The sequence below is a fragment of the Pinus tabuliformis genome, chromosome 7 (genome assembly GCF_031772625.1).
Source record: "Pinus tabuliformis cultivar Carrire ecotype Pingquan chromosome 7, CPIR1, whole genome shotgun sequence".
NCBI lineage: Eukaryota > Viridiplantae > Streptophyta > Pinopsida > Pinales > Pinaceae > Pinus > Pinus tabuliformis.
The window spans coordinates 583502578-583526500 of NC_142293.1; the positions used below are offsets into that span (position 1 = coordinate 583502578).

The 23923-nt window shown below is 39.0% G+C and overlaps 1 pseudogene; it reads right to left on the minus strand.

Moving 5' to 3' along the window:
* Nucleotides 1-22340: 22340 nt before the first annotated feature.
* LOC149248780 (inactive glucose-6-phosphate 1-dehydrogenase 4, chloroplastic pseudogene) lies at nt 22341-23701 on the minus strand (annotated as a pseudogene).
* Nucleotides 23702-23923: the final 222 nt, after the last annotated feature.

A 23923-nucleotide genomic window follows, 5' to 3' on the forward strand; every position in this document is an offset into this window, starting at 1 on the left:
TTTTGGTTACTGGAATAATTTGATAACACCAATAGGGGTCCATTTAATTAATAAATTATCCCTATCTATGTATTCTTCTTTAATTTCAACTCACTTCTTAGCTCACACTCCAATTGGAGAACTTCATAGCCGTTGTGCACTTTCCATTTGAATCCAAAGATGCAGATATAAGTTTGTAACCTATAGGGATGCTATTCCTCCCTAGTGTCAACTTTAACACATACAATTTGTTGATGCATAGAATTTCCAATCTTTATGAATTACCATCTATTTGAATCATGGTTGAATGACAATGCGTGAACATACACATTTTATCCCTTTGAAATATTCAAATATATTTAAGGAGTTCCCCTATCTAACCTCCAAGTTAGCAAAATTACATTTATGAAATGATTGTGCAAAGAAGTAAAACAAAAGTATACAGAGAAAATTCAAAATTCGTCATTACTAGGAATTATGTACATGAGCTTGACCTTCTATCTAAAACTTCCTTCGTAATTTATTGGGATCTTCTTCCTCTCCAAATTGATTAAACTTCGAGTTTCAGGAAACCTTTGCTTATCTTATAGCACACACACTTACATATACAAAACAATGGCTGGAAAAATATCTCAACAAAAACATTAAAGTGGGACATCTATCTAATAGTTTAACGTTTCCACATCCCTACCATACACCTGTTGCATTTACAAAGGCCCACTTGGCCTTTCACTAAAACAAATAAAAAACTCAACAAAAATTACAGTGAGATGCTTGGAAAATTAAAAACCTACAGTTCTAATTTTTACACAAAATATAATCGTTGTTTTAGAATTTACACGGCCCCCTTGGGGTTTTAAATAAAATGATTTTCTTGGGGTGATGCTCATGTATCAAACTCCCCAGGAAGGAAAATGTTTACCTCCAAGTCAAATTCCTTCAATTTTCAAGAGCCTCCAGTGTCCCAAATTTTATGGTGTAGTTCCCCACTTTGTTTGCATTATTGGCTTGTTTTTGCGTTTAGTTATCACGGATCCCATACCTTACATTGTAGCTTCCAATAAGCTTGATCATGTTGTTGCTCCAGTCTTGACTTCAGTATGCCAGTATCCCAAGTTTCATTTTGTTGTGCTCCACTCACCTTGGTGAGACAATATTATATAGTTAGCTTGTTGTTGGTTGTCCTTTCCCTTCCACAATCCCAAATTTTGTTTTTCATCTGCCTCACTTTCACCATGTTGTTGCAGTCCTTTCTAGTCAACCAAGCACTCAATTTAATTATCATTTCCTCAACATTGTACCATTCCCTACGTACTTCCCTTATCCATATCATTATTTGCTTAGCCTCCATGTCCAATTATCCTTCTTGATGGTGCATACTTTTAACACCAATCAATCTCATTAGTGTTTGCAAGATATCGATCCCCACCTCATCATATGACCTCCATTCTTCTGCATCCTCATAACACTAAATAAAATATAGAATTATGAATGACAGGAAGCTTTCTATTACTACTTGTTGTTCTACACTCTTTGATTGCAAATGAAACAAATTTTCTTGAGAAACACCAATCTCATATTTCTTCTCCTCCCCTTCTTCTCTTGACAACATTCATTGTTATTCCTCTTCTCCTAAAACCATGCCTTCAACAGTCCACTTACTAAACAAATTCTTTGAGGCTTTAAGCACATCAGTTTCCTTTAATTCGTTCTACTAACAACCTTATTGAGATAACTCTACATATCCTTCCTCTATGGTAGTTCTTTGAGGTTTTCCATATTCTACATAATCTTCCCCTTGTTCTTCCTCATCATCATACTTCAACTCCTCTTCAAGTCATGCATTTTCCAAAATCTTTGGCACCTATTGTAACTCCCTCCTCCCATATCTACCCAAGTAACTAGCCAAACGGGGTAAAAATGTGATGAGAGGCTACTATGATATTATTCAACCTCCTAGGTGACCTTAAGGAAATGGAATCAATGTAAGCACATTAACCACACCTTCCACATCAGCAACAACACTCCCAGTAGGCATCCTAGCCACTCAAGAATCCTTCCCTTATGTCCCACAAACTTTTTAGACCTCTTGACCTCTGGATGATTTCATGTTGTGGGCATGCCAGATTTCAGGGACCTCTAGATGCTCTCACAATCCTTCATGCCTACGTTCAGGGACTTTTCTGTAACACCCCTCGGGGTAAATGTCCATACAAAAACACATAATAGGAACAACAATACAATAAAAATATCAGCCATCAAAATCCATATATACATCATTACATTTTCACATGGAAATCAAGGGAATGAATTCTTTTCATTAATAATGCAATGAACCAACCGGTGATGGGACTACCACATTCCACCCAGCCATAGATTGGCTGAGCCAAGTCTCTCTTCAGCCAATCACCCCCATGCCATATTCCAAGAATGAATGTGGGACATATAGAACACATCAAAAAACACCAATAAATGTGGATGCCACCGAAGTTCTCCGCCTACACCATGAGGAATTTGAGTGCCTCCTAGTCTCTCAAGCTTTACCGTGCATCAACAGTCTGATCCAGGGATCACTAGGCTCTACACCGAGACATACTCTTCAGGCTTTACCATGCATTCCATCTCGGAATCACTAGGCCCAACAGAAGAAAATCCACCTCTTGGCTTTACCGTATATCCCGCCATTCACAGGCAAGGATTCCTACGCCCACCGAGGCACACAATATGGCTTTACCGCAACACACAGTCTGGTTCAGGGGTTACTAGGCCAGTGGCTTTGTGCATCATTAATCTGGTTCGGGGACCACTACCACCATTTGTTTTTCAATTCGGAGATCCACCCCGCTCATCTTCGAATCCAATTTGGCCATACCACCACAAAACGCATGAGAGAACCCATCTCATCAAAGCTATCAGGAAATGGCAAGGCTAGGCTGAAAATATTTTCACATCTGGCAAAACCCATGCCATGGTAGAAAAGAAACACATGCAATCCCATGCATTGCAAATCTAGCAAGGAAAATACACATGCAAGTTGATACCTGCAATGAAGCCTGTTGTAGCTGCTTGATCCTACCTTTCACTGCTTGATCTTTGCTTCCTCTTGCCTTCTTTGCCTTTCTTGCTCCAATGCCAAAGTGCTCCAAGAAAAACTCTAAGTGACAAAGAGTATGAGAGAGAGAGAATAATGAGAGAGCTCCAAAGCTAAACTGACCAAGTCTTGCACACGGATCCTCATAAGCCTTTTTATTAATGATGCCTCTATTTTCTTCATTTTTCATTATTTTCCTTCAATTTCCTCCTCACATGAAAAATGTGGCCTTTCACCTTCCTTTTCTCCTAGTTTCCATTATTTTCATAAATAAATGTGCCAAAATACCTTTTTTCCTCTTTAATGCCTTAAACATTTCCTTTGCCAATTTCCTTAGCCATAAAAAACCAAATGAACACACACTAGGATGTCTTGCCCACCATTCAGCTTGGAATACATGTCCCATCATCCATGGTATTTATATATTTTAACATGGAATTTTCACCAGAGCTGTTACGGAACCCTACCCCTTGGGGGAAAACCGTCCTCGGTGTTCAATGACCCCTATAACCAAAATACTTTTGAAAACAAAATGTACTGCCCATGGAGCTTTATAACATAGCTCGTTGTAGTATTTACAATGAAAGATCTGCTCAAAATCAAAACATCATGACAACATGACAACATACCGCATAATGGAGCTTTATAACACAGCTCATTTTTTTATTTACAATAACCACATATACAAATATTCACATATGCACATTTGCTCAGCCAGCAAATGAAATAATATGATGCCTACATATGCAACAAGGGAATCTAGAGGCTCACACCTCCACCCTCAAAATAATACTAGGATCCACCTCCTTCCGAGGAAGTCCAGAATCCACTGTAAATTCAAATCTGCATCTAATGTCTAGTGCTATAATCCTGTGCCACTTGTCCTCTCAGTGCATAGTTACTGGCTCATCATTCCTGGGCGCACTCCCAATGTGCATCTGATTCCATATGGCAACGCTAATGACCAAAACAAATCCATCTGCGACCTTCCCTTCTATGCTACACAGTCCCTCAAGAATCTGGTCACCTCTTTCATGCAATTACTCACCTTCCAAGTTCCACTGGCAACCCCCATCCCGGGCAGTCCATCCCTTCGCAAGGTTTCCTCGCATTGAAAGATACAAAAACCAAGGCATCAATACATCATACCGGTCATAGCATGCTCATGGAAATCAATGGACACTATTGGGTACCAGTGTGCCACAATGGCCCTGCTCTTGAATACTTTACCAACATTTTGTTGCATGTTCCAATTTCTTTTGTTGTTGTTGCTAATTCTTGCAGTCGATTTCAACCACCCAAGTGGGCATGTTCATGCTTCCTATACCAAGGAAATAACTTCCATTAGATTCAAAATAAATTGAAATAACTTCAAATCATACCTCATTGGTAGTTCGTCAATAAGGTACACTCGGAATCATGTTCGCTTCCTGTCACAAGAAGTCAAACTAGCATATTTTACCAAATCAACATGTATAAAAATATCACATCATGTTAGCTCAAACACAACCATCATAGATCAAAATCGTAAATCACATGTAACCATCATAAACCAAAATTATAGATCCCATATAATCATCATATACCATAGTCATAATTCACATGCATAATAAAATTGAAATAAAATGTTGATACTTATCCTTTCATCAATCCTTAGCTTCTACCTTTGTCTTTATTCCATACGCACTCTGGCTCAATTCCTACACCCGACAAACACCCAATGCCTTCTCCTCAACCATGTGCATAGACACATAGTGTGCAACACACAGATACAACCACACGGCATACCATACTATGCAATACATGCATCTACACCTGACATACAACACATACACCTACACCCAGTATATACAATACAATGCATCCATCTATACCCGATGCGCAATACCACCCAATACATGTACCTACATAGAGTACAACACAACAAGTACACATACTGCAATGCCACGACTACATGATGCACATACATAATACCATATGCCCATAACACAACATCAACGATATGCACACAATACCACACGTACACCAGTACCATATGTACAACATGTACATAGTACCACTTATACACTGCACCACATACACAACATGTTCACAACATCACATGTACACAACGCCACCTGCACAACGTGTACACAACGCAACAAGTACACTACACCACTGTACAATGTGTACACAATACCACATGTACGCAGTACCACACGCATGATGTGTACACGACACCATATGTACATAGCATCACATGCATGACATGTACACAACACTGCATGCTCATAACACCTTATGTACAACATGTACACGGCAGCACATGCTCACAACACCACTTGTACAATCATGCACACAACACCATATGTACATAGCACCATATGTACAACATGCATGCAACACCACATGTACATAGCACTACATATCCAACATGTAGATAGCATCATCTGTACATAGCACTGCATATCCAACACGCACAGAGCACCATATGCACACATGCTACATATATATCATGAAGACAGTACAATATGTATACAGCACCCGATATGAAATATTCACACAACCCTATTTGTACCATCTTGTATATAACATTACATAAACAACATGTACACACACTATTTACACAACACCGCATGTGCACACATCATATATGAAACATGTAAAACATATACGGTATATGCACAAGAGTAGTACCACACATCCAAAACCATACCGTCCTTACCAAGAAACCTTGCTTCTGGTGTCATACCCATGCTTGTCCCTAGCATGTCGCAAACCACATTTCTTTCACTTGGCTGATGTATCCTTCAACATTACCTGTCATAACATAAACATAGGCATAATACAAGTATACAATATCAATTCATATCCACATGATACTAACCTCGTATATTTTTCATGACTACTCTTCCCAATTGATTCCTCGTAAGACCAGGAACCTCTTCTTGTCATTCTCCTACATAAGCAATCATTCTTCCACAAGAATGATCTCTGACAACCCTGTCAGACAGTAACATAGATACATGGATTTATACATACATATATAAAAATTAGCATAAAACAATCACAATCACGTCAGACAACGACATACATTCATACATGTATACATATATAAACTTCAACATAATCATGATAAACAAATAATAACCAGATAACATAAGGTCTAGGTTAAGAGAAATTCCTTATTTATGCACAAGAATTGAGATAAATAGTTCCCAACATAGCCAAAGCATATGACACCTCCGATCCATTTAAATTACCTTTTCAAGTTATCTTTCTCATGTCTGCACTACTTTTGTCCATTTACCACAATGGACCCAACCAGTCCAACCGACTCTCATAGTCTTACCTTCCGTTGCGCTTACTCATACACCAAGCTCCATCTAAGTCTTACATCACCTCTTGGGTACCACATAGCTCTCCTTGAGCTACAATAACTTTCCTCTTTCCCAACCAATTCCCAAGACTCAAAATGTAAAAGGCAAGACAAGAAACAAACAAGAAGAAGACCATAAAAACCAATAACAACATGACTCCGCAAACAAAGTGGTATGGCCATACATTAGACATAAATAAAGACACAAATCAAGCTCAACAATTCATAAAATACCAAAAGCACAAGACTAAAAACAAACACCATGACTCAATCTCCATGGTTCCTAGGGAAAGATCAACCCGAGCCTTCTTCAAGATTTCATGGCAACCTCTCTTGCCATGCAACTCCCTGCATCATGCTCACACATGTCAACCACATGTTCCAAATATCAAGACAATCATATATATCAATTTGAAATCAACCTTTACCAAGACTAACCATCATGTCATAATCCAAAGTCACCTCACAGTCATTAGGCATAACACTAAAACTATCACCTACTGCACTCAAGTACCTATCAACTCTCTTAACACATATGTATTAGTACCATCATCTTAAAACAAGATCATTGGATCACATAATCATATTATGCAATTCATCAAACATTCAATCAACTTGGAAACATACCATGTTAAATAAATCAATTGGACGACATAACAGGCATCAAACACTCAAATACCAAATAGACGACATAATCAACTATGAAACACGAAGTATAATACATAAGCAAAATCATACCTTAGTGTACCTTAGGTGATCCAAAATGGATCTAGAATAGACTTCTAAGTCTAAAGTGTTCCTCACAAAGGAAAATGAAAGTCAAGGGATGCTCCTAGAAATAGTCCCATTGTGTATAACTTTTCATTCTGAATCTACTGCAATTTGAATGGGCTAAAATGGACTTCGGATGAAGAAGTTATTGCAAAAAGAAGTTTGTCTTTGTCCTTTGAAAAGGGGGAAAAATCTTATGAAAATGGGCTTAAGGCCTTATATGCAAAAATCGCATGTGAAAGGTTTAAAGGGCGGACCCGAAATATTATGTTCCGCAACCTAAACCCTTTTCGGATCCGTGAGATGTATCAGATCAGAGCGATGAAGGGATAAAAGCCTAGTGGGAGGACAAGGCGACATGCGATTAGCGATTGCGATATCAGCGATCAGAGTGATCGGCGATCAGAGGAGTAGGGACATAGACCCCCGCCTATGCAATACATGAGGTGTGATATCGGCGATCGGCAAATCGGCTGATCAGTGGTTGGCATGATCAAAGGGAAGACCCCTGGGGCCATTGCGATTGTGATGTGCGATATAGTGACGGGGCCGATAGCGATACGCCGATATTGGCGATCAGCGATTGGTGATCCCCGATATAAAGGGCCATTGACAGTGCGACATGCGATAAGCGATAAGGGCCGGACCCGATGTTTTATAGACCCGATTTCATAATATTTGAAATCCTGTTTATTCAGATTTTCTTTGTATTTCCCATGTATTTGGGTTTTGGCCAATATGCCATGCGATTGTGATTTGCGATGGGATGGCGGACCCAATAGGATTTTAAGCACGATCCTATAATATCTGAAGTCCGGGAAAACGCTCAATCATGTGTTTTCGATAGTTTTCCTGTGCATTGCATTATTTGGCTATTTCTGCAGGAGGAAGGTCAAACGAATGGGTTTCCCATGCCCGTCGATTCCTTTGTAACAGACCCCATCCTAAAATCATTGTGCCATGCTACAAGCAATGATGCATGGTAGCAGGAATGCATTATACGCACAGAGCCATAGAGCCAAATGGCCAGACGCAGAGCCACAGTGCCAGAGCGCCAGAGGGCCAGACGCAAAGCCATAAAGCCGGTGAGCCAGAGGGCCAGTCGGAGAGCTGAAGAGTCGCAAGGGGATGATTCCTCTTGATGAGAGACAGAGGAACGACTGGGGGATCTATAGAATCAGAGGATTCCACAAAAACACCGAGAGAACGATTGATAAGGGAGGGCGCAGGGCTGGGAGAGCGCGGAGAGCTTTGGAGTCACTTGAGAGGTCGAGTGAACCAGAGAGCTCAATTGACAGCAATGAAATGCTGCGAAGTCCGCTGGAAGGTTGTTGAGAGTCGCTTGGAGTTCAAGCAAACTACAGAGGCACACAAAGGCCGAGAGAAGCTCAAAGAGCTCAAGATTTGAAGAGCCAGAGCTAGAGCCAAGAGCAAAAAAGTGATCACATGATCCAACTGTTGCTGGTGTCTAAAGAGTGTTGAAGACATCAGAAGGCATTCCAGAGACAGTGAAAGAATTCTGAGGGAGCTGGTGCAAGCTAGAGAAAGATCGCTTAGAGCGCTGATTGAAGGAATCTAGTCTAGAGAAGCCTAGATCTGTCTGCAGAAGTATGAATAGCCAGCGGGATAAGATGGTATTTTAAGCCCATTGTTTCTGTGTAAACCAATGGAGTTGAGTGTGGAGCTTGTAAAAGAATTGATACCATAATCCCAGAGAGCCTAGTTGAGTTAACTAGAGCTCAAGGAGACGTATCCCAAGAGCTTTGGGTGAAATCCATTTTATATTGTTGTTATTTGTGTTTGCTTATTTGCTGCTTTACTTACTATCACGTGTATTTAAATATCAGTGTAAGCAACAGAAATTAAAACACATAAACAGTTTAAAACAAACACAAGCATACACCTATTTTCAAGCACTTTTTAATTCCGAAATTGTTTAATCATAAGGTCTTGGAAATATTTAAGCTTTGGAAGTGGGAGAGGTTCTTGTAAGCTTAACAAGAAGCCTTTAGTGCCCCATTTTTAGATCAGGTGGTATCAGAGCTTAAGATTGATTAACCCCACCTTCAAAGAAGGTTATATCAGAGCTGCTTGATTGACAAAGCAAAAGATTGCTTGTCTCAAAGGTGTTTGGGCAGTCAAGGATTGATTATCCGATTGATTGTATGCTTGTTTGCAGAATGAATATTGTTTGAGTTTGCAGAGGTGAAGGGAAATCTATTGATAGCTCAGTCCAAGAGAGGACGAAAAGGAATAAGGGTAGAAGGCATTCTTCTTATCCCAAAGGACCTCAAGGCAATCCTTGAAGCACAAGAGGTTTGTTGCAAAAGGTTGCTTGAGTAAATCTCTTTGTTAATCTTGTTTGAAGATATTATGTTCATTTTGATAATGACAACTTCTACAAGTGAGTCCTCAAATTCCTCCTTCATCACAAGATTCTTTGATGGAGACATGAAGCAAGACTTGTTCATCCTGATGGACAAGGTGAGAGAAATGTATGAGGATGGAAGGAAGAGCAACATACTTAGATAGTAGTTGAATTTCGTGGAGGAAGAGAAGCAATTTCTTTCTGACAAATTGCAGGAAATGGAGAGGCAACTTCATATTGCAAATATGAACCTGAAAAGGATGCATGAGTTGGAGACATAGCTCTTTGTTTCCAAAGAAGCCTTAGTCAAGTATCATCTTGAAGAAGAGGTAAACAATTCCTGTTTGTCTTCAAATTCTTCTAAGAATGCTTATATTGGTTCTTTTGAAAAACATACTAGAGGCATAGGTTCCAAGTTAATGTCCAAGATGGTCTATGAAGGAAAATTCTTGGGTAAACATGCACAAGGTATTTTTTAGCCAATAATGGTTGAGGAAAGGCCTAAGTATTTAGGTCTTGGCTATGGACAGTCTTATGGAGAAAGTTACAAAGCTGCCATGAAGACCATTGAAACAGTTCCAAGAAGGAGTTTCATTACAGGTCTTCTACCTCAATATTGTGAAGATTGTATTCTTGGGGAATGCAATAGTGTGAAGCATATTTTGTATAAAGAAGGTGTATATCAGCATACACTTGAACCAGAGAGTTTTGGAAACTCTGACAACTTGGAAGAGATTGATGGTGTTCCAAAGTGAGCTACTTCTTCATTCAATTCACATCCTCATGAAGGAAATAAAGGTGAAAAAGAAAGGTATAAATCTGGTTCTAATCATATTCCTTTTGATTATGTTCAACATGGTAAATTCCCATATAAGCATTGGAAAAGAATTGCTTGTTCCTTTTGTGGTTTGGATAACCATAATGTTTCTAGATGTTGGAAGAGAATGACCACATACAAGAAAATTTTGAAGGAAAGTAAGCAAGAAGCCAAAGGTCCATTAGACAAGGAAAATCATGCTTTCAAGAGGATGCACATGTGTTGCACTTACTACCATAAGCAAGGACATGTTGCTGCAAAATGTTGGACTCTAAATCCAACAATGCTTCCACAAAAGTTGAACAAGGTGGAAAGAGAAAATGGTAGGAATGGAAAGGAAGTTTCCATGAATGATGTGTTTCAAGATGATTCACATGTTGATACTGATGTGTAGACAAATGTAGCACCTTTGAAATGGATTGGTAAGAAATGGTTAGAGTTCTTATCCAATTAAAGATTCCATGTCTTTTGATTTGATTCATCTGTTTGCATTTCTTTGTTAATGGAATGCAAGTTGTAGGATTTTACCAAGAAGGTGAATGGAAAAGTTGATTAGGAGACTCGCTTTGTTGCTGCAACATTATATTCATTTCAGCTTCAAAAATGTAGTGTACCTAAGCAATATTAGAAGGATGAAATGCATGCATAAGCTTGATATGCATGAACACAGGGATGTTGATGATTTCCTTGTATTTAAACATGTATGTGTGATTAACTTGAAGGGTTGATTACTTTGTTGTAAACATGCATGTAATGTAATATTGACTTGAGAAAAGTTGATTTGGTCTCCAAGATGGAGATATGATGAAGTGTTTCATCTTTTAAAAAGCATGTAGAAAATATGTAAGGACATGCTTGACTTGAAGGGTCAATTGTTTTAAAGGAATGTTTTGTGGGCTTGTTATCTAGTCCATCATTTGTATGCAGATGTAAGACATGGAGGTATTCATAAGATGTGAAAATCTGTTTCTTTTGTTGAAGTAGGAGTTTAGGCCATCCAGTTGTTGTCTATAGTTTTGTTGTTGCTGACAACATGTCAAACAGGTACAAATGAAAGTTTTGTGAAACAGATGTAACTTCACAATGGTTTAGGCCACCTTGGATCAATGATCAAGGAAGAGAAGTTCAAACTACCTTTTGTGACCTTCTCAGCAGAAGTTCTGCAGGAAGTCAAGGAGGAAAACAGTTCTTCCCAAGAGGACTAGCACATCCAGGAAGGAAAGTAGTCAAAGGCTTTGGTTTAGAGGCACTATGCAAGGTAACTGTATGGAGGCTGAAAGAGGAGGGTGATGTTACTCTCATCTACTGTTCAAATCAGTATATCAGTCTTTTGGAGACCAAAAGTTCTTTTAGTGGGGCGGTGTGATCCAAAATGGATCTATAGTAGACTTCTAAGTCTAAAGTGTTCCTCATAGAGGAAAATGAAATTCAAGGGCTTCTCCTGGAAATAGTCCCATTTCGTAGATCTTTTCATTCTAAATCTACTGCAATTTGAATGGGCTAAAATGGACTTTGGATGAAGAAGTTATTGCAAAAAGAAGTTTTCCTTTGTCCTTTGAAAAGGGGGCAAAATCTTATGAAAATGGGCTTAAGGCCTTATGTGCAAAAATCGCATGTGAAAGGTTTAAAGGGTGGACCCAAAATATTATGTTCTGTAGCCTAAACCCTTATCCAATCCATGAGATGTATCGAATCGGAGCGATGAATGGATAAAAGCCTGGCGGGAGGACGAGGCAACATGCAATTAGCGATTGCGATATCGGCGATCGGAGGAGTAGCGACATAGACCCCCACCGATGCAATGCGCAAGGTGTGATATTGGCGATGCAGATCGGTGGACCGATAGTCAGCATGGTCAAAGGGAAAATCCCCAGGGCCGTTGTGATTACAATGTGCGATATAGCGATGGGGCTGATAGCGATACACCGATATTGGCGATCGGTGATCCCTGATATAAAGGGCCATTGATAGTGTGACATGCGATAAGCAATAAGGGCCAGACCTGATGGGTTTATAGACTTGATTTCATAATATTTGAAATCTGGTTTATTCTACTTTTCTTTGTATTTCGTGTTTTTGGGTTTTGGCCAATACGCCATGAGATTGTGATTTGCAATGGGATGGAAAACCCAATAGGATTTTAAGCATGATCCTCTAATATTTGAAGTCTGGGAAAACACTCAATCATGTGTTTTCAAAAATTTTCCTGTGCATTGCATTATTTGGCTATTTCTGCAGGAGGAAGGCCAAATAAACGAGTTGCCCGTGCTCGCTGATTCCTTTGTAATAGTCCCTATCCTAAAATCATTGTGCCATGCTACAAGCAATGATGCATGGTAGTAGGAATGCATTATACGCACAAGGCCACAAAGCCAGATGGTTAGACGCAGAGCCATAGAGCTTGAGCACCAGAGGGCCAGACGCAAAGCCACAGAGTCGGTGAGCCAGAGGGCCAGTCGGAGAGCTGAAGAGCCGCAAGGGGATGATTCCTCATGATGAGAGATAGAGGAATGGCTGGGGGATCTGAAGAATCAAAGGATTCCACAAAAACACCGAGAGCGCGATTGACAAGGGAGGGCACAGGGCTAAGAGAGCACAGAGAGTTTTCGAGTCACTTGAGAGTCGAGTGAACTAGAGAGCTCAATTGACAACAGCGAAAAGTTTCCAAGGCCACTAGAAGGTTGCTGAGAGTCGCTTGGAGGTCAAGCGAACTATAGAGGAACATAGAGGCGGAGAGAAGCTCAAGAGTCGAAGAGCAAGAGCCAGAGCCAACAACAACAAAGAGATCACATGATCTAGCTATTGTTGGTGTCAAAAGAGTGCTGAAGACAGAAGAAGGCATTCCAAAGATAGTGAAAGAATTCTAAGGGAGTTGGTGCAAGCTAGAGCAAGATTGCTCAGAGCGCTGATTGAAGGAATCTAGTCTAGAGAAGCCTAGATCTGTCTACAGACGTATGGATAGCCAGTGGGATAAGATGGTATTCTAAGCCCATTTTTTCTGTGTAAATCAATGGAGTTGGGTGTGGAGCTTGTAAAAGAATCGATACCATAATCCCAGAGAGCCTAGTTGAGTTGACTAGAGCTCAAGGAGACGTAGCCCAAGAGGTTTGGGAGAACTCCATATTATATTGTTGTTATGTGTGTTTGTTTATTTGCTGCTTTACTTACTGTCAAATGTATCTAAATATCAGCGTAAGCAACAGAACTTAAAGCACATAAACAGTTTAAGACAAACACAAGCACGCACCTATTTCCAAGCACTTTTTAATTCCACAATTGGTTAATCATAAGGTATTGGAAATATTTAAGCTTTGGAAGTGGGAGAGGTTCTTGTAAGCTTAACAAGAAGCCTTTAGTGCCCCATTTTTAGATCATTAGGGGAGGCTATCTTGTCTGCATAATCAATCTAGTTAGTGAGATATAACTTTACAACATGTCAAGATAAATCATGATATCCATAATAGTAACTAACTAACATGTTCATATTACAACCTAATAAGCATTCGTCGTTCGTACATAATAATCACATATGTATGATCAGTCTAAATTAGTACGAAACCACATCACAAATATGTCATCTCATACATGAGTATCGCAACCATAACCATTTTCATAGGTCAAACCAGGTTAACACAATACATATAACATCAAGATATTCAATTCAATGAACATAATCGTCACGCATGTGACCAATCCAAATTATAACATCAATGTCTCAATTAAATAACCCTAATCATCAAGTTAATATCATATAACAACAATAAGCTATATATCATGCTCATCAACAACATAAAACCGAATCATCAAGTTAACTGTCATATAACAATCAATAAGTTAACCTATAACATACTTATCAACAACATATATCATAATCATCGGCTTATATAATATAAAACAACAATAGCAATGCATACAACTACATGTAACTATCATTCTTAACTATCTGACACATGTGCATATAACTACACTAACCAACCAAAAACTATCATGAATGTAACCATAACATCAAAAGACATGTACATAAACCTAGTGCATGTAAAATACTCAACTTACAAACCTGCATGCTCAAATGCAATACCGATATGATGATCTGCCCTTGCCTCGAGGTCCAATGCTGCAACTTCACTTTGGTGATCTACATCTCTTGCTTTATCTCAACCAACTCATTAGCATCATAACAAACAATAGCACCATGATGACCTAAATTGCATAAAATGACTTCACAAGGCATGTTTGACCTACTATACATGCATAATCATAGCCACAAATATACATGGATAACAAAAACTATTACTCCATTGTACACATTGTCGCATCCAAGAAGCAATATGCATAAGAAATGCAAAAACAACTACCAATACACATAACCGCATGTAGTCGAACATAATTGACCAGTCCTTGTAATCAATCTACGAGACTGATGCATGTAATCAAAATATTAAAAAATGTAACCTAACATACAAGGATGTAAGCAGGTATCATGGAATCAACATGTAAGTGACATATAATCCATACAGAGTTAGTCAAATGTTCCAAAAATCAATACATCGAGTCTATTAATTTGAAATCAATATTCACAAAAGCTAACAACATATAATCATACCCCCTTACCATCCATGGTCCACACTAAGGTAGAAGGAGGAAGCTACTATAATGGCCCGATCTCCAATGTCCAATTATGGAAATAGGATCTCCAAAGCTCTACTAAATTTAATCACACTTGAAAATAAATTGATTTTTATTTCTTATACATTTGTATGAGGCTAAGTCAAAAACATTTCACTTATTCCACTTGTAACATGATAACTAAAAACATGCCACTTTTCCATTTCCTTACATGCAACTTTTCAAATTTCTTGCATGCAACCTTTCAAATTCCCTACATGCAACTCTTCAAATTATTTGCATGCAAATAGGCATAGATGAAATACATCCATATTATCATACTAAAAGACTATTGCATTTAAAAAATAACATTTTCTTCAAAACAATTACCATACTTTTACATTTTCTTCAAACAACTACTATACTATTACATTTGAATGTAAGCATTTCTTCAAACACTTTACATGCAAACTAATATAGCAAAGTATTTGCATAAAAGTAAGCATATATCACTACAAAAATACTATTACACAACAATTCTATCCCGAACCACAAACAACATACTCATTGGGGCATTTTATCAAACAGTTCGTATGCAATTAATCATTGAACCATTTAAGCAATTCATCAAACACTTTGCATGCAAACTAATATAGCGAATGATTCAATGCATATATCCCAAATTGTAGTACTACAAGTTATGGAAACTGAACCATATGATCAACGGTATTTTCCCTCACTATGGTTCAAGTTTCATCTTTTGAGATTTCATAGATGAGAAGTTATAACAAAATACCAACACAATCATATTTGGTGCACAATTCTAGGAGTATTGAGAAAGCTCGATTTACACTAGCCATACTCATAAAATATAGCGAGTAAATGTCTGAAATTTTTATCACAATATAAGGGGATTTCCTCTCATTGTGGAAAAAATTTCAGCTCCTGAGAGTGCCCAGAATAAAATTTATAACAAAAATGTCAGTGTGACCTGTTTGAGACCTGATTTTAGGAGCATTCAGAAGGCTTGACTCCCTCTACTCATATCTCCTAAAATATTGCGACCCAATATCTGAAATTTCTACCACATAATCATTGGTATTTCCCCTTAAAGGTATGGTTTCAGATCACTGCATAATTTGGGCTACCCATCGTTAATTCCATCACCAAAACTTCTTGTCAACCTTGAGTGCGATGCATATCTTTGCTTTTTTTTAACGAGAGGAAATTTAACAATTACCCCATGACAATCGTTGTCCTAACTCCTTGTAATAATGCTTAAGGTTGAGAGAAATGATGGTGGCAGAGTTGTTTCAATGATGCCATGTGATGTCGATGGGAGCACACCCCTAGAGGCATGTGGATATGGCGACAATACGGGGGAGATCATTCTTCAGACAATATAGGGTTTCTCACAAACCCTAATATTGTCACTCTGACGAGAAGCCACGTTGAACACATGCTTGTTCAAATATAGGACATCCACTGATCATGATGTGTATCATGCAAAGATGAGTTTTAAAATCATGAGAGACTCTTAACGCATTAATGAATCCATTGACCTTCGAAACCCTAATGTGATTGTGAGGCCTATATCTGAGATAAACACAATGCGTGAATGTGATGGATGAAACATGAGTGGGCACACCAAAGGGGTTGGATAGTCAAGGCCATTGGGAGAGCAACCAGTTGGGGTCCTATCAAAAACCCTGGAAGCTCAGGGTGAGTGGTGGGGTACCCAAAATTTTGAATATGGCCAAAAATTTGTGTGGTGTTGTAAAGGCTAAAACAATTGCCGAACCATTGGTAGAATCTAGTATCTTTGTCAACACCCCTGCAGTATTCCGAGTGTGAATAATGATGCAAGGGAATATTTCATAGATGCTATGGGCACCTATTGCGTTGCCACAACCTTTGCAAATATGCCTTCCCTCATGCCTTAGCTAGGTCTTTCCAGTCAGTAAGCACTAACAATTCACACATGCTGGTAGTTGATGATGATGCAAAGAATAGGGCAGAGGGCTTATTGTATTTAGAATTTTAAAAGTAAGTTTCTAGTGTTGCTCCACTACCAACGGGCCTAAATATTACCCTTGTGGAGTCACTTCAAGAAATCACAAATGTTGCACTGCTCCCAAGGAGCCTCGTCAGTACCCTAGTAGAGTCGTTGCATCACCTCTCTATGCAGGAAACCTTGCTGGATCCTTTACCCTTTATTTGGTTTCATTTTCTTTTACTTGTGAATTTGCACTTATTTCTAGGCGTTCATTGTGCCAGGGTGGATGAGGGACCCTGACTTATTTTACGAGCAAGAGAGGTTGTTTCTTGTTTGACAGAAACTAAGGGATACCCTGATTTAGGTTTCCCTTATGCCAAGCTTCAACATATCATTTCCAGTTAGCAAGTGAACAATGAACACAAGTCATTGAAACAATAAAGACCATGCTGAGCACGAGTTTCAGGTTGTGGGTATAGGCCATTAGAAATTATTAGGGTTCCCCATGAGCAATCTGTTCTTATTTCCCTTGTTAATAAATTAGAATCACAGGAGATATATTGATGATGCAAATTTGATCACCGGTTCCAAGAGAGGCTACCCATTGGCAGAATCATCACAACTTCACACAATCATAGGGCTAGGGTTTAAGTTCTAGGGATAGGTGACAAGAAACTCTCCTAGGGTTTACAAATAGGTGTGAATAGGTCAAAGCAATTCACTTTGAGGTTGGAACAAGAGAAAAAAGGTGAGAGAACGCTATTCATGGCACCACAGGTTTGAAAACTTTAGGTTCATGAAGGCTCATGTAGCGGCACGCAACATAGGGGAAATTTCCAGGCTAGGTCAAAGGTGAGTGTGTACCAAGTGAGAGGGAAAGTGTATGATGCAATGAAGAAGACACAGCTAATGACACAATGTAATGCTATGTGCAGAAGAGATCAACTAATTGCAATTAAAGGACCAGTGCAATGCATATGAAGAGATTTCATGAATGTCGTTCAACAATAAACAAATGCGAGGACATAAGTGAAAAAAGAAACAAGCAGGGAACTAACTATGTATAGTAAAGAAAATGAAGCATGGGAAATTTAAATCATAAATAAAATTCTAATCAACCAACTAATAAGAAGAACTAAAACCTAACTAGTCTAAACCCTAAATCCTAATTTAACCAAAGCATAGGTCGGGTTATGTTAAATCAAACTTCTAATGTAGCCACCGTAGCAATTCCTGACCTGTCAAAACAAAGATGACAACAACCAGAACTTGTGAGAAGAGTTGTGCAAAAAATAAAATGCTTACATGTAAAGTATGCACAATAGAAAGAAAACATCGTCTACTTGTAGGGAAACATGCTAGACAAGACCTTTCAATGGAAATCGGAACCCGATCCTGGTAAACCAAAGCACAGGCATGAAATTTAAATTCATCCATCCATCAAATACATTCGTTTATGCTTAACCCTAAATCCAATGCAAGTAAGGAAAGATGTTACCAACTAATAAAGGAATCTACCAGATTAATCTGATTAGCAGCCCTATGATGATGTAGAGGATGATCAACTTGATAACCCTGAAAAGAGGGGTCTCTGTCAGGTGTAATTGAGATCCCTAAGGATTCAAACACAAAAACCCTAATTTCAGTAAACCTAGTTTGAAATTGTTCATAGGCTTCATCAAGGCCGTGAGGACCTGACATAACCATCAACGGAAGCTGAAGTGCCTCATCATCCTGGCCAACCTCTGAACCTTCAAATGACACACCATTAAATATTGGTAGCTTCGCAAGATTTGTATATGGATGTATATGGTTATCATTGGTTGTGACCGGACAACTATCAGTGAAAATATTATGGATTGGATCCATTCTCTAAATATTGATAGATTGGTAGCTCAACAAATGAGATTCTTTAGATTCTCGGGAATGAACCGAATCAACCGAAAGAGTGTCAGGCAGAGGGGAGATCAGGTGATTAGCACCTTCCCATATAGGAGATTGCAATACATCATTTGATAGTGTATGTTGATAGACTTTACTAGCTCGGAAACAATCAAAAAGATTTAAGACAATGGCCAAAGAACTCGCTCCAACAAACAAATTAGGGTATAGAGTTTGATGCACATCAGTTGAAAGGTGATGGAAATATTTGATCATAGAGACATTGCTTGAATCAGAGGATTTGCAAGATGAGCTCACATGATGTTGAGAGGAGTGTGATGTGCATAAACCCTAATTTCAGAAACCCTAATTCGACTTGGTTTAGGGGTCTCATTAGGAACATGAGAACCTGACATAACCATCAGCAGAAGCTGAAGTGCCTCAACTTCCTGATGAGTCCCTAAAGTTTTTAAAGGTGGATCATCAAATTTTGGGGGCTTCGTAGGATCAACAAATGGATATGTAGGATAATCACCAGAGGCGTGAGTGAATATATTTGTGGTATAATGAGAATTGTTGAAACCACCAGTTGGATCAAGTTGGGTATCTGAGGCTCTTCTTGGATTGGGAGTGAAGAGGGATTAGTGAGAGAACCGGCTTGAGATGGGAGAGATTCATGGTCCTCTTCTCTACCTGTTAAAGACTGTGAGTGGAGAAGATCAGGCATAAGAGATTCAGAATCTGCATCCCTTGACTCTGAAACATCACCCCCATGTGCATGATTGCAATCAATGCAAGGTAGATAAAGATGTGTATGATATAAAGGAACCGTCGGTGCAGTAGACCCATGGAATAAATCAAGGTAGAATGGATTCATGGGGTCAAATGAAGGGGCACCGATCGTACCTGTAGTCACATTGTGCCGATTTATGTTCGCCAAAGAGAAAGACGGATTTGTAGGCCTGATGTGGTCCATAGGTTTGATAGGACAGTCAACTTTACTTGAGAAAATACCAAATCCATCATGTGCAGGTGGATGAGATCCCAGGATATAGTGAGACATATGTTGAATGGACTCAATCGGGGTTCCATCAGCAGGAATACATGTTATGTAATTTTCAGATTCAATATCCAAAGTATGTACGAGGGATTTAGAGGTAAAACCATCAAATCCATTTCCTAGAAAGCATTGCTCATCTTTTGAACCATTTACGACCGCAGTCTTATTATGTAACAAGTCAAGAGGAGGATGACAAATCCCGCAAACAATAATCTCTTCCTCGGGGGCTTGAGGTTGTTCCAGATTCTAAGAGATAGGCAAAAAAAACTTATGGGCAGAACCTGGACACTTTGTAATATGCAAATTATGATGATACTCATACAAAATAGGACTTGTTTTTAATTGAAAATGTTGTAAAGAAACGAGAATCAATCGTTTAAAATTTATATTCAAATCCACCTAGTCGAGATCACTTTCAAGAAATTCAAAACAAAGATGCACATATCTGAAAGAAAATTCCTCTAAATATTCTTCAGGTTTCATCCTAAGCTCATTTATTCTCTTAAACACATCTTCAAAATCGTACCAGTCAAATGCTTTTTGGAGCTTACCGACGAGTTTCTCAAACGAAAGAATGGACGTCTCCAACAACATGTGGCACCATTTCTTGGCGCGACCTTCAAGGATGAGGGAGAATACCACACAAGAAAACTCTTCATCGTCGATCTCAAAAGATTCACAAAACTCGAGGAAATCAGAAATGTGCTCGGCTATGGGTGTTCCATCCTCACCATCAAACTTTAACTGATACAAGTGATGGAGTTGCTCCTTGGGGATGGAAAATCTAAAAATAGACAAACCAGATAAACACCGCGAGAGCAAGATTCTAGTCGAAGCCATCAACAGATATGAGACTAAACTGCAGGCTCCAGGGGCTCAGCTGGTCATCTAGCCCTCCTTCTAGCACCAAATTATTGATGGGCCAAAATGTACCGCCAACGACTAAGGGGTCTCCCCAGTGTGAAGTACCAATTAGACCTCACACCATTTGGGATAGGAGCCCCATCCGGTATGTGGGCCCGACTACAACCATGAATATTTTCTGCTCTTGGTTATCAAATGAGAAGGTGCCAGAGTGGGGCGAGAATGAAGTGCTCGGGCAACGAAACAAAATCAGCCCAAGATTGATGAATTGCAAAAAGAGGTTTAAACAAGTCACAACAATGATAAGAAGAGATAAATGATGAGGGTGATTAGTGAGCTGAAACCCCATCGGACATAATAAACAGGAACATGCTGGAGGTCAATTGCGAAGTAGTTCACAATAGGTCACCGGCATGGCAAGGAACAAGTAAACACAGATTTGAAAGAGAAAATATACATGCAACCACTATGTATCAGAATATAACATCTTGCGTATATGAAAGCACATATACAAATATGGTGAGGTTCCAGACAGCTAATACAACCACCATGAGTGAGCATGGGAATCCGTGCCAAAGATAAAAGAAAACATCTTATTAATATGCTGCAACTTCAAATACATATCATGCAATTGGTCAATACCCAATAGTGGAACGTGGGTAGTTCATACCATTGCTCGATGTCAAAACCCTATCCCTACCGCAAACTCACTGTCCTAGCTACCAAGAGCTAAGTGGCCCTAGCTCTCAAGCATCAATCAACTATCTATATTCCCCTCAACTCAAGTGCTAATGTCCTCACTCTATGGGGCATGAGGGCACATTTATAGAGATGAGGTGACTATTCACCTACCATGACCCTTGACCTACCCTCATGACTCTTGAACTTCCTCACTGCTCCCTCATGCATGTTCCTTAGTACATGCTTAATTAATGTCAACATAACTATTGACACCATGATGAGAAAATTTTCATACTAATAGAGGAGAGAATTTCGGGAGGAGAGAAGTCTGGAGAAACCCTGGAGTTGGTTCTGGTTGCCAAAATTGATGTGGAACCACGAAGACTTGGATGAAAAATTAAACTTCTTGATATTATGTCTTGCATGAATCCAATCATCTTTTGTCATTGTGTTCTTGGCATTTCCACCGTATTTCAGGGCATTGAATGGATCCAGTTTTGATCTTTTTGAAACCATAGTTGTAGCTTCTATGGAAACTACAACTCTTTCCATGCAAACTTTATCTACAAACAAATGGAATTGGTCATATTTACTTTTCAAAAAAGAATAATACCGGAAATACAATCAAGTAACTGGAAGAATGACATTAATAAGTAATTAATTTAGACCCCTGTGCTTTATAAGCCCCATTCTAGCTTTGATCAAGAAAGGGACTCCATCCTAGCGTGCATTATCAGTATATAAACTTACAACTATGAAAGTTGGAGTAAGATTGTTTAAGAGCACATCAGATTTGTCCGCATATTTTAAAACTTTCGCTTTATAATGACCAAGGACAATGTCTTCAAGGTGTAGCTTTCTCATTGACCTCAAAACCTTAACCTGCAGAGCTTTTCATTTCGAATATATTCTCCATCAAGACCTACTGGAGGTTCCATAGCAAATAAGGCAATAGTATGCAAAATATGACTTTAGACGATATCATAGATGATTCCATATTTCTTAAAATATCATCCTCTTCCTTCCATCCCCCAATCTTCTAATACTATCATCTGTACATTTCGTATGTATGTCCAGCTCCATAAAGGCACAAAGACAAGATTAGAGAAGTGAAATACTCTCAGGTTCTCGATGAGATCCCTCCCTAGAAGATGATCTATCCTGTAAATTTGCTGCTTTGAATATTTAGAAATAAAACCCTGTTGCAACTTCGTTGAAGATTCTATGTCATATCCAAAAGGCATTCTCAACAATTAAATGATTCCATCCCCTTTTGCTCTGAGAATTATCTTCTATACGTTACCACATTAAGAAGGGCTTCATTTGGTATAGACAGTTAAAATATCCTATTCGTTGTCCCGCTTGACTCTAATTGTCACATTTGTGAATCAAGCCTTTCCATTCCTTCACATTCATCATAATATTCAAATAGATAGAAAGTCCTCCTGAGGAACACATCCATATTCTCACCACGATTTTCTTGCTGATCTGTTCTACATGTTAAATTCCTTGCAATGATATATCATAAGTATTCATCTATTAAATGACTTCTTGAATAATCAAATATCCAAACATTCTTAGGAAGTCATCCACTCTAATAAAGAGCAAACAATGTGGGAAATATCTTGTTTCTATCTAGTTCACCAGTAGCTCCTATAACTGCAATGCATAGAGAGGGGCCCGAAGATTCTTTAAAAATCTGTGAATCATTTTCTCTCAAAGATATATCATGTTTATTTTTAGGAGCAGGGCCTCCAATATCATTTAGATTCTTTGCGTGGTCAGTTGTCTTCGGTCTTACACTGACTGTGATTCTAGGTTCATCTTTGGGCTAGTTTGCGACTTCCGAAGGTCACAAAATCGCATTATAATAGAGTTGCATCCTTTTGCTTCCTTTCCTGAGATATAAGAACACGATGACATGACCTGGGTGGAACTACAACTCATTGGAGGTTACGAAGTCACGTGTTACTCAAGTCGCACTTTCTGGAGTGGTTCGAGTTTCAGAACTATGAGTAGTGGAGGTCGTAGGGTCGCAACGTAACATGGGTCGCATCTCTTGGCTGCCCACTTGAGGTCTTCAAGTGCGACTTAGCAACCATTAATCGCAGAGTCGCATCTGGAGCGAGGTCGCGCCTCCAGCACTTGTTTAAGGCTCCGAAGTTGCGATCTTGCAACTCAGAGAAGCAGCATGGTCGTAGGTCGCGTTTAGAGCTCCGTCTCTGACCATCGTCTCCTGCAACTTCGCGACTTGCCTAGCTGTTGCAATGGTCAAGCCAAAGTCTCAACCTACCATGGTGGCACAATTATCAGTGCGTAATGCATTCCTTTGGGTCTGCTATGAGATTTTTCCTATTGTAAAATCGGCGATGTACCATTTGGTAATCATACGTCAATCTTGAAATATAACCGGTGTTATGTTTCAGTCAAGACAGCTCGACCATTTAAGAGC